This window comes from Rhagoletis zephyria, unplaced genomic scaffold, assembly GCF_001687245.7.
Source record: "Rhagoletis zephyria isolate East Lansing unplaced genomic scaffold, Rhagoletis_zephyria_1.1 Rzeph_scaffold_01441, whole genome shotgun sequence".
NCBI lineage: Eukaryota > Metazoa > Arthropoda > Insecta > Diptera > Tephritidae > Rhagoletis > Rhagoletis zephyria.
This window is the reverse complement of record NW_016158525.1, coordinates 14,704-36,792: the sequence shown is the minus strand read 5'-3', so window position 1 is coordinate 36,792 and position 22,089 is coordinate 14,704. Positions and strand designations below refer to the sequence as shown.

Genomic DNA, 22,089 nt, shown 5'->3' with positions numbered 1-22,089 from the left:
TTATTAAAAGCTTTTAAAGTTTTTAGTGCGAAAGCTGCTAACTTTTGAGCTTACACGCGTGTTTAGAACATGTCTTCGAAATGACTTTAAAGCTTGTAACTTTATAAGGCTCACAAAAATCATAGAGTTATTACATGCTTCAACTTTAAAAAAAAGAATTTTTAAATTTCGATACAGAACATTTGCAAATTCCATTTATTGATGGTATCGTTAGCATTAAAACTAAAGATTTTATATATTCTGATGCAAAGATTTCACAAAGTCGTGTGTAGAGGCACATTTGGTAAAAGCTCTCTCTATCCATTACAGATTTCAAGTAAGCTGGTATCGTTTATTTTGTTACCAAATTTCTGCAAAACGGGGGTTATTTATTAGAGCTTCATTTCATTTTTATAATTAAAATTTTTTCCAGTAACGTTTATCACAATTTCCAATTTTGCCGCACTAAACTTTTTGAGTTTTCGATACATTTTGTATTCATAAGAGGCTTGGAAATGCTCTCTCTACCCATCTCTGTTTAAGACCAGCGTTTTGAAGCTTTCTACATTTTTCATATCGCTGGTCCTATAGACCGGCGACGGGAACCGCCCTGCCCGAAGGTAAAGCTCTTTTAAGTTTTCTATAAATTTTTTATAGGCGCGTGCAGAGTAAAAGCTCTCTCTGCCCATCGCTGCTGGCAAGACGTGCAGAGTTTTTCAGAGCTTTTTATTTATTGATATAAAACGGTGTTTGGGGAGAATTTTTCAACCTATAGACATTTTGTATTGATGCTTGCCGAGTAGACGGGAAAGGAACAAAAGCTGTTTTCTGGCCAAACTTAAGTAAGACAAATTTTGAGTTTTACAATAATGACTTCAGCAATAGAACTTAACGTTGGCTGCAGATTTGGCAAGTTTTTTTAGATTTCTTTTTATAATACTTATTAGTTTTTTGCGAATAAACTTTTAATAAACAAAAATTCACAAAAACGACATCACTGACAAATGTTAAAGTAGTAAGTGGTTGCCGCGCTGATTTTCAACTAAAAAAGTTTGAAAAAAAAAATTTCTGATCTCAGTTTCACAGTAAAAATCTGAAATTTATAAAGAATACATGGATCTCTAGTACCAAAGTCAGATAGTTAGCGAAAGAGCATTTTGGGATCAAGTTACGTTATTTTATTAAATATAATAAATAAAGGATGATATTTTCTTAAAAAAAATTACAAAACTTTTCTACTTGAAAGTCAGCAAGTTGCGTTTATAAAACATCTCTAGTCGACTTCAGAAATTTTTAAAATAGTTTACATACATTTTATGTTACAGTGCAGCCAAAACGCCGAAGCGAAAGGATTTTTAAAGACCTCTATAAACTTTATACCAGTTATGACCATATAGAGCTTTCACTCTGTGGGCTAAAATATAAAATCTATGGAAAGCTTTGAAAAGCTTACAAATATTTTAGTAATGACTCATGTCAGTTTTATACGGATGAACTCATAGTAAAAGCTCTCTCTGATCGTCCTGATGCATAACGAAAACATATGCTGAGGGAGAGGCTTTTGAAGGCTTTCCAAAGATTTTATATGGGAATGTAAGACGTAAAATCTCTGTGTGCACGTCGCTTATGTATACAAGTAATGACTAAATATCCCTTTTACTCTATGTTCATCCATATAAAGTCTGTTGAAAGCTTTAAAGAAGCTTCTTGCGATGGATATGTTTTGGTCGCAACTGATATGGACGGACACATAGTAAAAGGATCCTGCGCAACGCTAATTAAGAATAACCTCTTTCTGAAGTCGACTGGATTTTTACTACGAAAAAAAGCTACTCATGTACATAATTTAAAAAAAGGCATACGTGTTAAAAAATATATTAAAATGTAAAACAATTTTGCGCATAAATACCACACATAAGTTAATAGAAATAAAAGAAATTTCTAAATTCATGGCAATTTTGTAAACTAAATTAGAAAAAATAATGGAAATGAAATTTGTAACATAAAACAATTCCCAAAAAACGCAATGATCTCATGCCGTTAAATAAATTATAATTTCTTATATAAATTTTATGTTTTTGAACACAAAGTAAAATAAAAAAAAAAAATATGCTAGTATGATAAATTCAGAGCGTTATGTACATAGCAAAAATTTAGTTCAATTTTTTGCTCCAAATTGGCAAATTTTTGCAAAACAAAACGCAATGACCAATACCACTCAAGATATAAAAAGCGGCGGTAAAAACAACAACAGCACAACCACCACTACAACAGCAACCACCAATCTTAAATATTTAAATTGAATTAGTTGTAATTGCTTACGAATATTTTATTATAGTTATAATTATAAAAATCTTTAGCATTTAATTTTATTTGCTTAGTTTACTATGAAAATGCAAAAAATACACCTTAAAAAATAAAAAAATAAAAAACAAGTGATTGCAAAATTTTCTTGTCATTAGACGTTTTCTCGCTTTTAAATAAATAATTTCTAGTTGAATTCGTTTATGTGTAAAAAGCATTGTTGTAATTTATATAATCTAAGCAAACATATGTGCCTAGTTGTAATTAATTTGTAGTTTTTTATATCTTTGCATTTAAAAATATTTCGGTGCATTAACAGCGCCGATTTTTTGTAAATTTCAATATTTTTTTCTCTTTTTACATAATAGTTAAGAAGAACCATATTAAAGTAGACTCTACTTAAAAGAGACAAGTTTATGGCAACAAAATTAATGTGAAGTGGTCCATAAGAAGCAAAGGCTTCACAAAAATCTTTAAGATGCATTTCAAGCTTTCAAAAGCACCGTTTATGTATTCAGCAAATATAATTTTTTGCCTTATTTATATTTTTTCCAACGAATTTTTTCATAAAACAATATTACATTTTCATAATTTAAATACCTAACAATAATTTTACTTTTTTTATAGTTTGAAATGAAAAAGCTTTGGTCAGCATGAGTATAATTGTTGGTGGATTATACTGAATTAAAAACACAAAGAAGAAAGGTCGAAGCGAGAAATATCAGCAAAAGTGGTATAAAAGTTTTCGCTTAAAAAAGCTCAGGAGAAGGAAAGCTTTCTGTTTGAAAAAAGCTCTCCAAAAACTTTAATTTGAAATTATACTCCAAAACTAATCCACTTTTTTCACAATCAAATAATTTGTTCACAAAAAATATCCACCAACAATTAGTGCTTTTAAGCTCACTCAGTACAATTCATATATGTACTCAGTTATTGCACAATTTTACTTTTACAATATACTCGACGCAAAGCGCATTAATGCATTACTCAAACTATAAAAAAAATGATCGTGGAAACATACACAGTTTGTACTTCGCTTACTTAACAGAAAGAAAAATAGCCATAATTTCTCACAGTGTAGTAAATTCCATAGAAAATCAACAATTAAAACGAAGCGATACGAAACAAAACGAATTAAATTGAAATTAAACGATTTGTAAATTTTTACCAAATGAGCCGCAAAAGTTTAACCAGATATGATATTTCCCAACCATTATATAAGACATATTTTTCTTTGTGTACGGAAATGTCAATTTGGTTACATTTAAGCTTTACGCAGGCTCATTTTTAGTAGTTTTCACAATGATCTCGGTATATTTTGTACTCACTCAATGAAAGGGGGCAACTACAAAGCGAGTACTGTATGGTAGTGTTTGGAGAGGAGGTTGCAGAACTCAGCAAAGAAAACAGCGATGTTGCCGAATTTCACTAAGTTTTCAGAACAATGCCACACCTTGCATTGCTTTACCAGTTAAACGCGCGCCGTAGACTAGCCCCCGGAGTGAGTGTCCAAAAAAAAAGTTACAATTAAAAAATTCTGTTAATTTGTAATTCCATGCATTTAGTCAGTTAGTAAAAGAAGTAAATAAGTAAAAATAAAACAAAATAAAAACAATCATTTAATTTTTTAGTATATATTTTAACGTTGTCATTTATTTCATCAATTGCCATTAAAAATCTCATTCTCAATGTGTAGTTTGTAAAGAAAAAAAAGTCATGCATTCGCTCAAATTGCCAAACAAAAGCCACAAAAAACGCATAACATTATAACGTACGCACATACATACATACATACATACATACATACATACACTTACTTAAGACAGGTAAAGATAATTTGTAAATAGCGCAAATTTTTATTAATATCTACTAAGCTAAGTTTAATCTAATTATTACACTCGTTTTCGTTCTTTTACTTATCGTTATTTTACTCGACCGCAGAATACTTGCTAGCGGTGTTGCCAAATTTCCACGTCAAGTGCTGCCAATCATTAACACTTATAGAAAACTTATTTGTTTACATACTTACTTGTATTCATAAAATATTTATAATAAAAGAATAAGAAAATATTTTTTTTTAGCTTTTTTTGCTCGCTTTAAAGTTGTTTATTTCAAAATTTTATGAATTATAAAAATATATATGTGGACACATACATTTATTTGATTTATTTTTTCACGTTTAAATCTTTCTTATGCCTTACTTAATTGCATTGCTTTTAATACTGTACATTATTTGTTTACACAAATTTAATTTGTTTATTTTTTATTTGCTTTAATCGTATTTGTAAAATAGTAAAAATATCATTTAGTTTTTAAACAGTTATAAGATATGTATGCTTATGATTTTTTTTGTAAAAAAAAATGTGAATTAATCTTTATAATTTATGTAGAAAGCATTAAAGCAAAAATGTATACATGCATAAATAACAGTAAAGAAGTATATTATAAATATGCACACAAGTATATTATAAAATAAAAATCATTATTATGATCTCATGAATGTTTATCAGAAATACAACATATACTATATTAAATATACTATTAAAGAAATTTATATAAATAAATAAAAAATCGCAAAAGTTGAAGCAATATGTTAAAATCTTTTTCTTAGCAGGAATTTTTCGGATTAGCTTTTACCGGGCGCGCATTAAATACTAAATAATGTTATAGTACGAGAACTAGAATATGCTTCCTTACTATGGAATCCGCTCTACTCAATTTATTTGGGTAGAACTGAGAGAGTACCCCGCAGTTTTATACACTTTGATATCAAACATCTTCATTTTACCGACATCTTTTTATGTTTTATTGGCCCTTGGTAAGCGCAATGAAACAACTTTTCCGTACCGGAGATCCACTCAATCGCTCTTGTTTCTTTCTGATATCGTTACTGTATTTATTGATTGATTTAGGTATGTATGTACTGCAGCAGATAAGTTGCTGAGACAAGTAGTCAGAAGTTACCTTTAGCTCTTCTTCTAAAATATGTAAAAATTTCATAGCTGTATTCACTAATAGTGTCTTCCTAGAACAAAAAAATTATTCATTTTTACTATGGAAGTATACTGACGGCTGAATGGAAGATCGACCTATCTCGGCAGCCAGTTCGAAAATGCCTTATCTCAGAAAGTTTTTCAACAACGCCCTACCTCAGAAATTGGTTGAAAAACGTCCTATTTCAGAATTTGATTGAAAAACACTCAATAACTCTGTTCAACAATGCCCTATCTCAACTGGAAATCCACCAAAAATGTGCTGAGGTAGGGTGTTTTTGAATTTTCTTAGATAGGGCGTTTTCGAACTGGCAGCTGAAATAGGTCGATCTTTCACCCAGCCATCGATATGTAAATTTAGAACTTTGGAGCCGTTTTTCTCGCTTTTTTGAGTTTTTTTTCCTGTAGGGTCTTTCTGTTACGAAGTTTTCTTTGAGAGGGGAAAAAACATTTAAAGTAGCCATTTTTGAAAACATCGGTTTTCAATTCATTATCTATCACTGGTAGCTAACGAGAAATTCTAATCTGCGGTCGTCCATATAAAATCTATAGAGAGAGCTCTAAAAAAAAAGCTTCTCACGCGGTCACGAATGAAACATATCTCAAACATAACATATTTGCAAACCTTTCTACAGATTTATACGATAACTAGTAAGCCCGGGCGGACGTTGGCCTGCTACACACCGATACATAGGCAGGTTACATGCATCGTAGATATCATGGGTCTTCATACTGAAGCTTAGTACTCGGTAACTCGCTGTTCGGTAATTTTTTCCCATGTATTTTGTTTGTGTTACACTATTACACTATTACAAAAACAAAATACATTAGAAAAACTTACCGGACACCGAGTTACCGAATGGCGAGCTCGGTGTGAAGACCCATATTGTTTCTTACGTTTTATTTGATATCGAAATTTGAAAAAAAACACGATCTCTGGTTACAGTTCAAACATCAGCCAGGGGAATGGATAACATTGGATTGTATCCAAACGGTAAATTGTTTGATGCTGTTGATGTCAGCATGTTTATTTGTATAAATCACTGATGGGCACTGCCTTGCTCGCGGGCAAAGCTCTTTTAAGATTTCTATACATTCTATATAGAGGCGAGCAGAGTAAAAGCTCTCTCTGCCCATCGCTGGTATAAATAAATACTACAATATATGTTGTTTTTATCCTGCCTATTTCTCCCCAACATAAACATACATATGAAGCGTAGCCGCGAATAACATTGGAAAACTCCCGCTTCGGATATGGGCAGTTTGTAGTTAGCGTAAACTAACAGAGCGACTTGTTAAGGGGTTAATTAGAAGCCTGTGGCGCCTCTGGTTGTGCATGTATTGGAGGGCTAAAGATTAGAATGCTTTCGCTAAGGATTAGAATGCTCATAGTATCACAACTTCTACGTAAGTTAATCTCTACACACAATCGAATGGTTTGAACCTGCGAAATGGTCGGGAATTACCTATAGGCTATACATGACAGATATGACTGCTATAAAGTCTTCTGTATACCAATGCAGAGTACTCGTAGGGAGATTTTCCTCCATAATACAGTTACCTCGGATTGCTTTGCTGCAGAGACAACATCCTGGTACTCCGTGACATACGTAAAGTAGACAGAAATTATAACGAGTGCACTTGCCTCTCCGTCACCTGAGCGGATCTGCGATTTATGGCAAGGTGAACAACAACCGGTAGTCGAGAATGGAGGAGAGACGTGTCATTCAAAGGAAGAAAAAAGAAGCCAAAATGCATGTTCTCAAAGAGAATGGCAGGAAGTCCAAGTTTAAAAATGTCTCAAAAGATCCATCTCAAATGGATGATTATTTTGATTCTATACATGTATTTAATATTCTGATAGAAATTGTACTAGTATTCCCCAGGATCCACAGGCATCCGGTGTTGTATAAATTGTATTTTCACGATAGCATTCGAGAGCGTATTTCACGGGCTCAACAGTGGTAGCTGAAATATCGGCAGTTATTGGAATTGTTCTCATCTTTAATGGCAAGTTCAATATCTAGTACACAAGAGTCTCTCCACAGAAGGGTTCCATCATTTTTCCGAGTCCTTTCAGGGCTGAGAACATTTTTGTGATTTCGTTCATTTCCAATGACCTTGGTGAGAGTGCGGCGCCGTGCGGTGAAATGTGGTTGAATTTGCTAGACACGGTTTCTCAGTACTTTTGCCTAAGATGAAGAAGTATAAAAGATTATTGGCGTACTTCAAGGTTACAAAATTTGTGCAAAGAAAGACTGTAACACGAATTGTTAAGAAATAAAAATGTAAAGGTATTTTTACGTTTATTTTTAAACAAAACTTGAGTTATTAAATGCAACAGTAACAACACACTGTTGGATGCTGCCTTTAAGCCTATTGGATTTTACGTAGAAAAGTATTAGCTATAGAATAAAACACAACTCAGATGTGGCGCATTTAATTTTAGTATAATAAAGTGCAAGTTTAAAGAAGCTGGCACTTATGGTTGATATTGGATTTTTTTTTTGTTGAAGGTGTTGCTCATTTTCTTCATATCACCGAACATACTTTATATGGAAGAAAATGACTTATCAAAAATCAACGGTCAGTCCTAGCTGCTTCAAACTGCAAAACTGCGTACTCAAGATTTTTCTAAAGATTCTAATTTAAAGGCCCGAAATTTACCAGACGCCTTACTGGATCCGCCATTTCGAAATTTGCAATTAGAATTTTGGCCGCACTTTTGAATTTCGGCACACCGTCCGGTGAGCCAATAACCCAGTGTGGAAACTTGGAAAATTCTCTATCGGTATTATATACACATATACTACGTTTATACGTACAAAATAATCGACTTAATTGAAAGCGCATTGACACCGTACATATTTCGCTCTAGTGTTTATACATACGGCTTTATATCGGCATCAAGGTAACCGTCTTCAAAAGCAAATAAAATCAGCTGTTTTCATTTGACATTTTATAAGTTAATATAATGGAAAGTCATAAAAATCTAGTTTTATTCGGCATTATAAAATAGTGGCAAATAAAAACAACGATTATTATTAATCAGCTTTTAAATACTGATGCGATTATTTGGAATTTGAGCGGAACAGCTGATCTCCAATTCGCTTTGAGTGAGAGCGGTGTTTATACACTCTTTCTAACTGTCTGGAGAAATAAACTACCGATTTGAAATGGAGTGTGAGCCAAAACACTTCGCTCTTTCAAAGCGAATTGAAATTCAGTTTATACATATGTTTTGAATCGCGGCGAAATGAATTTCAGCGACTTATGCATGCGTATAAACGTAGTAATAATTGGTACAATGATTGGTTTATTAAATAAGTAAAAACATACATAAATAGAAATTACGCTGATAAAATTTGATTTACCAAAAATTATAGAAAACCAATTAAGTGAGCATTTTTGGTACCGCAAAATGATGTCGAAACATGCAATGCAAGGTTAACACGGCGCTTCTGCACAAGTGCATGTTAACACGACAACAGTACACAAGTTCGTAAAACCCAAATAGTTAAATACAAATTGGGCAATTATAGCGCAAAATTGTAAGTGGCAAAAGAACACGATACGGGAAAACCACAAAAAAGGGAATGAACGCAAATAACTCATACACTGAGAAAAAAAAATTAACCAAAAATTGGTGAATGTTACCAAATTGAAACGTGGAAAGATATCAACGTGATTTTTGGTTAATATTAACAATGCCCTCGTTGATATTTTGAACAATGATTTGGTTATATTAAACACACTTTTGTTTCCATTAACCAAATTTTGCTTGTCGATTTTTTCGTTTTAATAACATGTATGTTCAGCACTTCACAGATGCTATTTCATAATTCGGAGATACAAAACCAAAATTTGTATTATCATTTTAACAATTTGCCGCTGACGATATTTCAAAACCGCATCTTCTGAATCTTAGCAAATAACAGCGAGCATCTCTGCACACTCAGCTACAGTCGCTTTTTAAATGTGTCTGCAAATGTTCAACTTGAATCAATTTTCTTCGTCGTTTGATTTGGTTCTGCACTTCACAGAGGCTTTTACGTAATTAAGAAAAACCAAAAACAGAAACAAAAAAAATTATGTATCGCGCCAACGACATTCGTACTGCTGGAAGCCAGCAAATAACAGCAAGCACCTCTGCACGTTCAGCCCCGTGAGGTAATACCTTAAATGGCAGTGCCGCGGGGAGAGTGGTTAGTGGAGAGGTTTTAGTACGCAGGTGTAGCTGTGAGGCTGCAAGTCGCGCATACTACTATGCCGGTATAGTAGTACTCATGAGAGTTCCCTCTTCACGGGCGTCATCCCAGAAAAAAAACCCTCTGCACGTTCAGCCACTGCCATACATACGAATTTGTTCTCAAATGTTCAACTTGATTCACATTTTTTACAATCGGCTTATTAACCATAACTTAGTTGAAAGATACATTGTGCTTTTGGCTCAGTGTAGCTTAGGATTAGATTTGTATGTTGCCATACATCTATTTCTCATGCCGTGACTTGTATGTTACTTCATTGTTAGTGAAGTTATGATTTGCATAGGGCAATTATGCGCCGCACAACATACACATACTGATATGTGCAATCGGGTGTTGAAAAATATATGAAAAGCGGCCGCAAAAGGATATTATCAGGTAAGCATAAATGCCTGTGGCTGCAGAAGGCGAAAGTGTAATAAGAGTCGTAACCCGCTGTGTCAAAGGAAATGAACAAAGGTACGAAGTTATACATGCACAAGCAGAAGATTAAAGGGTGCGGTTAGCAGGCCTGCTGGTAATGGTATTCACTATGTTTGCAATGCAATGGGTAGGGGGTTGCGTTATTAGCGCAAATTATACTGTGATTATGTTAGCGGCTTGCGTTTTTTCATTCTTTGATTTTCCATACATAATATACCTACCCTTTAGCGTCGGGACAACTTTTTCTTATATGAATGCAACACGTAAGGTTAATTCCACGTTAGACAGTAGAAATATTTATTGTCCTTACCAATAATTATTGTAGAAAATTCGTATACAGTGATTTCCTAGGGCTTTGAGCCAGTGTAGTAATTTATCAAATCATTGCCTCGAATATCCTTCAACAGTGCCAAATCATAACCTCTTCGGCACTGAAAATTTTATTTTCCCATTGATCCAAATTTAGTCCTCAATACTTACGCACTTACGGCCAAATTCAGTGTTAAAGAACTCCACCGGTATCACTTTTCTTATGTATTGGGCGAGCACACTCAAATTTCAGTTCTGCTCCACTGGTAGTCCACTATTGGCCCATTTACATTTTTTTTGTCATATCTGCGATTTTCTTGAGTATTTTATTAACTATTTCAAACTCAATAACTGGGGTTCTTTAACGTATACACATTTTCGGCTTACTTTTTGTGATATAAATAGCATATTCCTATGAATGCCACGAGTTGATCATTCGAATCAAGAGATTGTGCCATCTTAATATCTATTAAAGTCCTGTTAACTCTTATCAGAGTTTTTAGTCGGATTTTATATCGGCCAACTTCATTCCCTCTGCATTCAAATATTTATGCCCCTGTGTCCTCATGACAAGTAAATATTTATTAGTGGCTAGTAAAAAGATATCAAATTTTGCAAATATCTCAACTCCTGGTCCACCTGTCGGGCAACACTTTTGTAAGTTATATATAGACTGCGGAAATTTATGCAGAAAAAGAAGCCTAAAAATATATATCACTAACTATAAGTAAAATAAATTAATTTGTATACATTTTGCTTAGAGTTAGAAGGTTATATGTGTGTTTTTGGTTCAGTGTTTTGGTGTTTATGGAATAAATTTCAAAAGAAATGGTAGAAATTGTATAAGATAAGAAGCTGGAGCATAGTTTCTGAGAAAATATGTAATTCGACATTTTTTGGCTGGAGAATTGCTCAAAGGTGACGCGGACATAAAGTCAGGATCCGTAGCCTCTAAAAGCCTTGGAAACCGCTCGCACCACTTTATAGATAGTCCAGGCTTGAACTTGTGTAGGTGTCTGGACACTATGGTGTTCAGGGCAATGAACTCGCTGATGATTTACCGAAATTCGGCTCCCTGGGGCGCCCGTTGGTATTGGTACGTGCAAATCAACCAAGAGTTTCCAGAAAAGGTCTGACAGGGTGGTAGAAAAATTCCTTCACAGACAAAGAAGGCGGGATCTACGAGCCCTGCTGAGGCTCACTACGGGGCACAATCCATGTGGACGACATATGGTCACCATAGGCTACCATTGGAGGATAAGGATAGTACAATACATTTTCTCTGCCGCTGTCCAGCCTCCGCCAGATTTAGATGGTGGAATGCATTGAGAATGGACGAGATACATTCGCTTTCACTCAACAAACTGCTAAATTCATAAAGGAGTCTGGTAAGTGTGCAGAAGAGCACTGAATTTCTGTATAAGTTTGCCATCTATCTTACGTAACTAACAAAACTTTTATGGCCTTATTCATAAAAAATAAAATAGGTTTATAAAAGGTTTATAAATTGAAAAATATATGAAAACGTCAATTTATTTATGAATAAGGCCATTAGTGTTCATTTAAAAATTCCATAATTTGTTAAAAATCCAAACAAATTTGGAATGTCCCTTGTGTGATTTCGTTATCGTCCATGCTTTGCACTCTTATACTTAGCCACTATGCTGTGCTGATTAAATTGTCATAATTGCCTTTTTTGCGGAAATTGCAGCGTGAACACGCGCACACCGTTAGCTGTCATGTGATATGCCACATTTTCCCCAAGAATGCACACGAAAAAAGAAGGAAAATTATAAATACAGTGGTTGGCATAGAATTTCAATCAAATTGTGGTTAGTTGTCAAATATTTATTCCATATTTCATATTCTTTTGATACTTAAGTGGGAGTAATAATTATTTTAACCTGACGCACGCGTGCACTCGTGTGACCCATTGTTGGACATCAATGATCCGCATACGCATGCCTACATTGTTGTTAATTATGTCGACCGCAAAATGCGTGAAATATGCGTAGAGCGAAATTTGACAAGCAGCGACTACTGGTCCAGTTACAAGCGTATTAAGTAAAAGTACATTTATAGTTAAATTATAGACGCATTTGATTTCCTGCATTCGGCGCGTGTCACCACATAGAGCTGTCAAATTTTTATATTTCAAGCCTGCACAGCTGTCAATCAAACTGGAGAAGCAAAAAAAATATATATATGAAAACAACATAATAGAATAAAGCGCACGCAAATCAAGCAAACAAAGTAAAAAAACGAATAGCCAAAAATCCGCTTAATTGAAAATTTTAATCCAAATCGCAAGACTTGCTAAACTGAATATGTTTCCCCCCTCCACTTCGAAATCTGCATAACAACCACTTGTATGTATTGCTTAGCTATTCAATCAAACATTCATTCAAATGCTTTTCACACATTTTTTCACGCTTTCACTTGACAGCTATGCATATCTAGCATTGAACACGCCTGCTTGCACCAGTGGTGCATTGCTTTGTCAGACCCTTAGTTCTGCTCCTTATTCTTTGATGCTGTAACCCCTCCCTCTGTGCGTTGTTGAATCAAATCCTTTCGCGTATCTGTTACTAATATTCATAATTCTATCCGCATGGCACACTTCTATCAAACACTTTGCTTTAACTTAAGTATTTGGCAATATTTGCGGGTACTAATGCTACATAAATATATTTGAGGATAATTTGCACTGTAACATGTCAAATGTGACAGCTAGACAACGGTAAATTGTGACACGCGTTTTACGTCTGTCGTGGTTGCTAATGATACTGTATTTAGAAAGGATTTGCGATAACATAAAACGTCACTCGGCAGTCACTCAAAATTCTCTGCGCGTAAATACTTCTTCATGAGAAAGGTAGGACTAGGAATGGGTAACCCAACATTGGCTATACTCATGGAGGTGTTCATGCAAAGCCTATAGGCGAAATATATGGAGCATCTTGCAACCAATTTGGCGGCCGCTGTGGTGTAGTGGTAAGCAGTGCACACTTACACTCCGCAGGGCCTGGGTTCAATCCCTGGTCAAAGCAACGTTGCAAAAATATAGAAAAAGGTTTTTTCTTAACAGCGGTCGCCCCTCGAGTATATTTCTGTCATGAAAAACAGCTGTTCGGAGTCGGCGTAAAATTGCAGGTCCCTCCCCTTTGTGTGGCAACATCAAGGCGCAAGCCACCATTTGGAGGAGAAGCTCGTCCAAGCACTAACATATGTGTAAGTCCTAATCTAGTATTATTGTAATTATCCTCACAACCAATTTAGCTTCTACGCTAGATATGTGGACGACATAATATGTATAATAATGGGGGACAAAGAGGAGCAGATATTGGACTACCTCAATGAACAACACAAAAATATAGCATGCACGATGGATAAGGAAGAGAAAGGAAAACTCAACTATTTGGATCGAACGGTTAAAATAAACAAGACTGGAATACGAGATATACAGAAAGCCCACAGCGACCGACACAGCAATACGTGAAACCTCTGCCCACCCACAATAACAAAAAAACGCAGCATTTAGACAGTTATTAACTAGACTTGAGCGAACCCCATAAACTAAGGATGCACACAGGAGATACCTAGACACAATATATGCTATTGCCAAAAACAATGGATACAAAAAAAGATCTGGCGGACAAAATTAGACGACAACGATACAGTTTGGGCAGTGTTAACTTACACGGGTTAAATGACATACAAACTGGCCAAGGTTTTCCAATCGTTCGTTCCATCGTTCGGAACCAGGAACAACATCAGAAGAATACTGAACAGCAGCACAAACAAAGAAAACTCTCTAGATAAGCAGGGTGTATACAAATTTGAATGCACACATGCTACATAGGGTAAACTGGCCGTAAGACTAAAACAAGATTCCGCGAACATATAAGAGGACACAGAAACCAAGCGTCACACCAGAATCAAACTTCGCAAATCATATGTTCGAAAATAAATGTACACCAATGAAAATTAATAAGGCAGCTAAACTCCTCCACGTACAACATAAAGGACGTCGTTTGAACGTATTGGAGAACATGGAGATATGCAAGCAGAAAACATTTCAAGGGCGAATTATAAACGAACAAACAAACACCGTATCCGATGTAATATTCGAACCACTCAAGATGCTGTACGGAACACGTGAGAAGACCCTTGGAAAAAACGCCAACGCGAAGATCAGACCCATGCCGCAGAAACCAAGAAAATGAAAATAACGGATTTCCATCTGCCGGCCCATACAAGCAACTTAAAACCACATATCCTCTAAATAACGGAACATAAACTGACGCAATCACGAAAGCTAAGAAATTAAAAATAACGGATCTCTACAAGCAACCAAAAAGCACCTACCTGCGAGATATTGAAACAAGAGCTGACGCACTTAGATGGGTATGCATGACCTAATGACAGTTAAAACAGATAGTAACACAATACATAAATGCAGAAGGAAACACGAACTATTCAAAAGGTAAAATGGCACTGATGATGGCACAACGTCGAACCAAACCAAATTTGACAAGGGGTGACGAAAAATCGTTCCACAATACATCATACTCCTACCCTGTCGGAAACACAAACAACCAAAAAGAAGATAATAGGGGATCTATTCTTCCAATTGTATCATTGGAATTGCAGGACTTTGAAATCGTAGCGGAGGCAGCGGTCACTATTGCTCCGTGCGAGGTCGCAAAATTACTAAGATACTTTTCCAGGGTGAGCGGCAATACCCAGCCGTAATGTTTCGCACCAACACCAATTCTTCTTTTCCTTCGCATGACCGCTGACTTCACGCACACATAGCCGGCCAGAGCCCCTTCCATCATTGAGGGTATGGATATATCAGGTAGGTGCATACTATCAAATCATAGCTCTGTTAACATTTACCTTAGCCGTCATCAAATGAAGGGACTCTCATCCTTTTCAATTATTATTTTTTTTTAGAATTTTAAAAATTTTAAATTTTTCTAAATTTTTCATCAACATTATTTAGGAATATGTATACATTAACAATTGCTCTAATAGGACTATATAATGGATTTGCACTGCCTTATAATTTCCAGGCAGCTAAAAAGCCTTTCAAATCCGCAGTAAAATCCTGTTCTTTCAAACTTCAATTATTTAAGGATTAAATCTAATTAGTGCAAAATATCTAATTTCCAGCTTTAATAGGTAAATTAGCATATAATGCACATAAATTCATAGCAATGGAATTGTCAAAGCCATACAATAACTATTCGGATGTTCAATCAAGCAACCTAATAACAACAGAACCAACCGTCACAACATGACGCTTAAAAAAACACACACAAAAAAATCCTTAAAGGATTAGCAACACCTGACAAATGCAAGGAAGTAGAAAATAGTGCGAACAACTGCCACAAATTAAAATAAATCAACAATAGTATTAGTGAAGAACTGCAGTTGCAACAACAACAAAATAACTAAAACCGAATTCTAATTTTACTGATAAAGCACAAAACAATAATGTCTTCGAAAAAATTTACATGAATTACGTGCAATTATAAAGGAGATGTAATGTTATCAGATGCGCTGGAGGTCGCAGTTTTTTTTTTTAAGTGAATTTACTTACAAGTGCGCATTCAATTTGCATACATTTGTGCATTCGATTTGACTGGTTTGAGTATTTGTGTAACAACATCGCAACATTATAGCTATTTTGATTATTATTATTTTCTCCTTTTGCTGTTTTTTTTTTTGTGGTGCACTGCCATTCATGTTTCCGTTTCCGTTGCATTACGCTATGTGCTTATTGTTAAACCGCAAGCTTGCATATCAATAACTCTCACCTTAAGGACAATTTTAATTTCGTTCACCCAACAAACATTTGGAGTAGTTGAAATCAATAATTATTTTACAATATAAATTATTTATACAAATAAGTTAAAAGAGCTGAGGGACCAACATTTACTGAACCCATGTTTAAGAGCTTTCTCGACATAATTCTCTTTGAGTATGTGAAATTTTCGTGATGCTGGAAACCTGGCTGCTGGCACTAAACACATAACCATAACTCCACTCTTAAAAATAAATCTTAAATTTAAGTTAGTTTTCTTTTTAGAAAATATTGAATGAACTGTTTGTTTTCAGTTTACCTAATAGATTAATGAATTAAGGGAATACGACGGTAAAACTTTCGGGCATAGCTCTTATAGAAAAATTAAAAATGAAGAAATGGTTCCCAAACTGCTACATTTCTACCATATTCCCAAACTCGCCAAAAAATGTGAAGACTAGATTGAAAATGAGAATATGCAAGATTTTACAAGTACAAATCGCTGACCTTCTTAAACCAGAGTTGAAACTACGTTCTCGCTCCGAGCAGTTATATTTTTTAGAGCACTGCAATTTCAAAAGCTCAAAGCGCTAACTTTATTTATTTTTATATTCCCTCCCTATAAACTCCTCACATATTTGGCTCACTCATAAATTTGTGTGAGGAGTATTCTTATTTTCATAGCTCCGAGTTTTATGCGAAGCAAGGTGATACGAAAAATATTTATTACTCAAGTTCTTAAACACACAACACTTGAAGCGACAAAACCGCAAAGCTTTTTTCGACAAACTTTTAATTCAGAGACTGGCAGTAGAGAAAATAGTGAATCTAGAAATGCCTGTGAGAAACAACGAAGCAAGCAGCGCATCAAATTTATAGCATAAATAAAATGATTGCTCAATGGGCCTTACCGCAAAAGCTCCTGCCCGAAACATAATGCAATTACTGGCTTATTTAAATGGCTGCGTAATACCCAGGTCTTTGCATTCGACTCGATATCAAAGGTCATATGTCCAGGTTCAGCCCTTATGTCATCCTTTTTCTTCGATGTAGTCCATATCAACTGTTTTGTTCAACGCGTATCAATTCTTATTGCTCATTTACTGCTTTCCTCTTTACCGGCTCACATCACTTCCTTGCAAGGATGCATCGTAACGTTACTCTCTTAGCGTTTATCAAAAAAAGCAATCGTTTCTGTTGAAACGATTCTTTTTTTATCGTTTAGGGCATTATCAAAATAATTCTATTTTGGTTTTTAACGAAAAGAAAATCAATCGCTAATGCTGAAGCTGTAGCATGCATTTTGGTGCTAGATGCTAACGGGTGATTTTTTTGAGGTTAGGATTTTCATGCATTAGTATTNGAGCTGGCAATGGCATACAACAACAACTTTTCGTTGACTTTTTTGTTTCGATGTTAACTATTGAGTTTTGTTTCGTTAATTCAGCTCTGAAACGAAACGAAATTATTTTGATAAGTTATTTTTGCGCATCAACAAAACGATATCGATTCATATAGTTTGTTGAGCATCTCTGCTTCCTTGATTTAACCCATCCATTGTCCTTAAAATTTCTTGTTTACTCATTAACGCCCCTAAAACTAAAACTCCTGCCAGCACATTGCCCACACGTCCCTCAATGACTACTAAGCTTTTGTGGTTTTCATGACACAACGCGTGTTCAAAGCGTTCACTACATACGAGTAGGTACATATCGGCGCACGAACGTTTTGTAAATGAGGAAAGGTGCCGACTTGAACGCGCAACCACAACAGTTAACCTCACAGAACAAAAAATAACCACACAACACTTCCAACTAAAGTAGTAAAGGCAATTTAATTATTTTAAATTTTGTAATTTATGCAAAATAGGCTAACGAACAAATGTCACTCAAACCACCTGCTGTGTGGGGAAAATCCGCTTTTACAACAAAAGCAGCAATACGTGCTTACAAGCCTACATATTAACTATTATAGGAGAGTGTGAGTGACAACGGCAACAAGCTACCCTTTAGTGTAATCTTGACGCCAACCCGCTCACTAAATGAGCGCCTAATCCATACCCCCTGCCCGAAAACTAATTTCATTAACAGGCATTTCACTTTATAGTTGTTGTTGCCTATTTGCGTACGTTTTTTAAGCTCTACATACATACTACTGCTGTGAGGCTTGGTTTTGTTTGTTTTCGCATCTATTTACTGTACATTGGCTTTATTTCGTGTTTATTTATTGGCCTCTAATGTGTATTTGCATAGATTTGCCGCCGGTGTGCAGTTAAAATGGCACACATCAAATATACGGCGCTGACCACATAACCACATTTGTACAAAAAATTTGAACTTCCTACGCATTTGTTGCTGTTTTTTCTACTGCTCTCTTTGCGTCCCTTTGCCGAACGCTAATCACTTACTGTGCAATAATTAGCTGCTGTCACTGCAACTCTGTGCTGTGTTTATGATAATCACCTTTTTAACCCTTTCAGCGTCAGGGTCGCTGTCATGGTTCGAGGCGAGTTGTCATTGTTTTCAGTAAATAAATTTGCTTTCTATTATCATAGTGATTTTTCTCTGCGCTGTTGTGGCTTTAATTTGCCTGGTAATTTTTAATTTGCATATTTATTATTTTTGCAATATGGCAACGATGATTATGCATCAGTAAGCTTATTAATTTAGTCGCATCGACTAATTACTGTTGTGAAAGAAAACGCAAATGAGATTCAATAATGATAAATCCGCTAATTTATTTTTGTTATTGATGATACTTAAATAATTTTTGAAGATTTGGAATGAGTATCTACATATATATGTAGGCAATAATATGAAGGAAATTTTCGCACATGCAGCAGTAAATAACTAGCACGCATTTAGGCGCCCGGTTTTAGCCGTCGCGCCTTAACACACTTTGTTTACATTTAAATTAGAAACTTAACTTTATTTTTCAATACCTGCAAATAAAATTTTCACTTGCCAGAATTTGCAGCTCTCTCAAATTTTTACGCCACCAAATTTTCTCTTACTTGCAATATTTCTGGGTTATTGAATGCAATTCCAGTAAAAACTTGCAAGAACTGGTACCAATTCGTAAAACTTTTTTTTATATTGAATGGACCTAATATGGGCATCAATCTAAATGGTTTTGAAAAAGCTTTACTATACGTAGAAGGGCTGCCACCTGTTTAAAAAATCAAATTCTATGTATGATAAAAAAATTCATGAAAGATAATTTTATGGTCCAGTAATATAAAAGAAATGTTATCAAAACAAATCCCTCGTTGGCAATTATGTACGTATGAACATATTGTAATAAAATAACTTATACGATTTCGTAAACCTTTCGTTTGAAACAAATATTATTTTAATGAAATTAAATTTGACTTTAAAAACAGGTGGCACCCTTTTAAAAATATTTGAGAACTAAAACCTTCTTTAACCTTTTTCGTCTGACTCCCATATGGTAATACCTAAGTATTTCAATTACCTGATTCCCTTAAATCAAATGGAATTTTATTCATTAAACAGGTGGCAACCCTCCTACATTCTATGGAGCTTTAAGGCTTATTTGAGGCTTTCTAAGCTCTGCAGCTTAGTGAACCACAGTCATGTAGCCAAGTGCGTAAATGGAACCTCCTTGGTATGTTCTTGACGGGAATTAACTTAAGCTACAAGCCGATAAATATGTCGCTGACTTAAGCAACGCATCCCGTAAGGCAATTCAACAAATCTTTGGAGTATTTCTATTTTAGAGTTTTCTGCAGTTCCCCACAACTGAATTCCTAAGGTCCAGATCGATTTTATAAGAACTAGTAGAGTATATATAATTGGAGCGACGATTCATAAGCCATTGCAAGCTAGTGAGTTTTAGTTCTATGGCTTTTCGTTTTATAAATATAAATACCGAGATAAATACCAAGATATTAATAGCGTTTTCTTTTCTCAGAAAAAGTTCTGCCCTTTTATATGGGAACTCTTGCTTTGCGTTGCCCTGAAACCTGAGAAAATGTTGCGTTCTTTATATGAGAATGAAACAGAAAATATACTACTCCATCACAATTTATTTATAGAACTTAATAAAGCTGAATTATTCACTTGGCCTGTAAGTCTTTAACAATTTTAAAGCAAAACACTTATTTCTGATAGGGAAAATAATTGCATTTTTACAAGATTAAATTAAAAATCAACCATGCAACTCTCCCCCTCACGTTTATTTGAGGGCAGAAAAGGCAGCACTTTCGCCGGATCAGAGCGCAACCTGCTGAGAAAAGAACACGACGCCTTGTGAAAGGGCTGAGAAAAGAACATGAAAATGTGGCAGCGCTAACGCACAAAAGAAAACGCTATAAGTCTCGTTGCTTTGGGGCACATATACACAATTGCGTTTGACGAGCGGGCAGGTATCTCGCTTGAGGGTGAATGTCACATGGCCAGATTTTGGCTCATTGGACTTTATTCGCCAATTTTGGTGTACGCCTGCTAGCCATTCATGAAGTTTGGACTGTTCCATATCCTGTTTGGTGAAAAAGTAGCGATTTTTAAGGTAGGACTGAATAAATATATAGCAGGTAGTGGGAAGACTAGTTTTAATTTTATAAAGTAATCTATAGCTTGCAAAATATTTATGAAGGCAGCTGCACAATACTCTTTTTGGTCGAGGGCACAGTAATTTCAACAAGTCCATGCACTTTTTCGATTGCTCTTCTATGATTGATAGTAACCTTTTAAGAAAATGAATTTCCAGGATTATGCAGATCGTGGATCGTAAGCTAAATTCTCGATAAGATTCTACTTTATCAGCACTTTTTCCGGGTTTGAGACTAATTTTTATTTATGACACCTAAGTACAAGACAGGGTGGCGTTGACTTTATTTATTATCTCGGGTAGGGGTTCAAAGATATACGGTACGAATACCACTTTTAGATAGCTCGCAAATGTCTTAGCTTTTTCTAAATCACCTTTTGCCCATTTGCGGTTTTTATTATTGAAGATTCTATCAGGGTTGATCTCCTAAATTTGCTCTCTTCTTTCCAGAGAGAATATTCGGTAGTTGCAGATACATCAATCCTGCTCAGGTGTCGTTGAGTTTGGGAGTTCCTTTTTATATCTTCATGGTATCAAGTTTGCAAGACTTTTTTTCAGGCTTATGTTTTTCTTTTTTTCCTTGGAATTTAGCACTTTTTCTGGTTCAATATACATACTTACTAAAAATCACAAACTACTTACATCCAAAAATAAATTTTTTACAATCTTTGCTAGAAAGTACAACGAAAAAGTGCGATATTGAAACGGAGAATGAAAACAAGTAATTTTTAAGCAAAAAACACAACCTACTTCAACGACCTGTGAGACACTACCTTTTCGATAGAAAAATAATTATCGAAATCGGTNACCAATCTTGGTGTATTCCTGCTAGACATTCATGAAGTTTGGACTGTTCCATATCCTGTTTGGTGAAAAAGTAGCGATTTTTAAGGTTGGACTGAATAAATATATTGCAGTTAGTTGGAAGAGTAGTTTTCATTTTATAAAGTAATCTATCGCTTGCGAAATATTTATGAAGGCAGCTGCACAATACTTTTTTTGGTCGAGGGCATAGTAATTTCAACAAGTCTATGGACATTTTCAATTGTGCTGTTTTTTCCTGAAGCCGAGCTGAAGATTGGATATGAGTTTTCGCTCTTCTATGATTGGTAGTATCCTTTTAAGAAAGTGAACTTCCAGTATTATGCAGACCGTGGATAGTAAGCTAAATTCTCGATAAGATTCTACTTTATCAGCATTTTTTCCGGGTTTGAGACATGATTCAATAATAAAAGGTTTGCTCAAAAAGCAGTTTTCCCGCTTCCTCTTGACAAAATCGTCTCCCTTAGCAAGGGCACTGTGTGTGGGTTCGTGTGTGTGTGCAAAGATTTTGTAAGGGAGCTAAGGGAGTTTAAAAAACTCTAATGTCAATAATGAGCAAACCTTTGATTATTGAATCATGGGTTTGAGACTCATTTTTATTTATGACACC

General features: G+C 35.1%; 1 long non-coding RNA gene across 1 annotated transcript; it reads right to left on the bottom strand.

The window, feature by feature from the left end:
* Nucleotides 1–2,407: 2,407 nt before the first annotated feature.
* LOC108364028 (uncharacterized) lies at nt 2,408–20,887 on the bottom strand. The gene is made up of 4 exons (XR_001847688.1): nt 20,876–20,887; nt 20,331–20,333; nt 19,560–19,567; nt 2,408–3,057 (listed from the first exon to the last, which is right to left on the bottom strand). It is a non-coding gene; the product is annotated as an uncharacterized LOC108364028 (long non-coding RNA).
* Nucleotides 20,888–22,089: the final 1,202 nt, after the last annotated feature.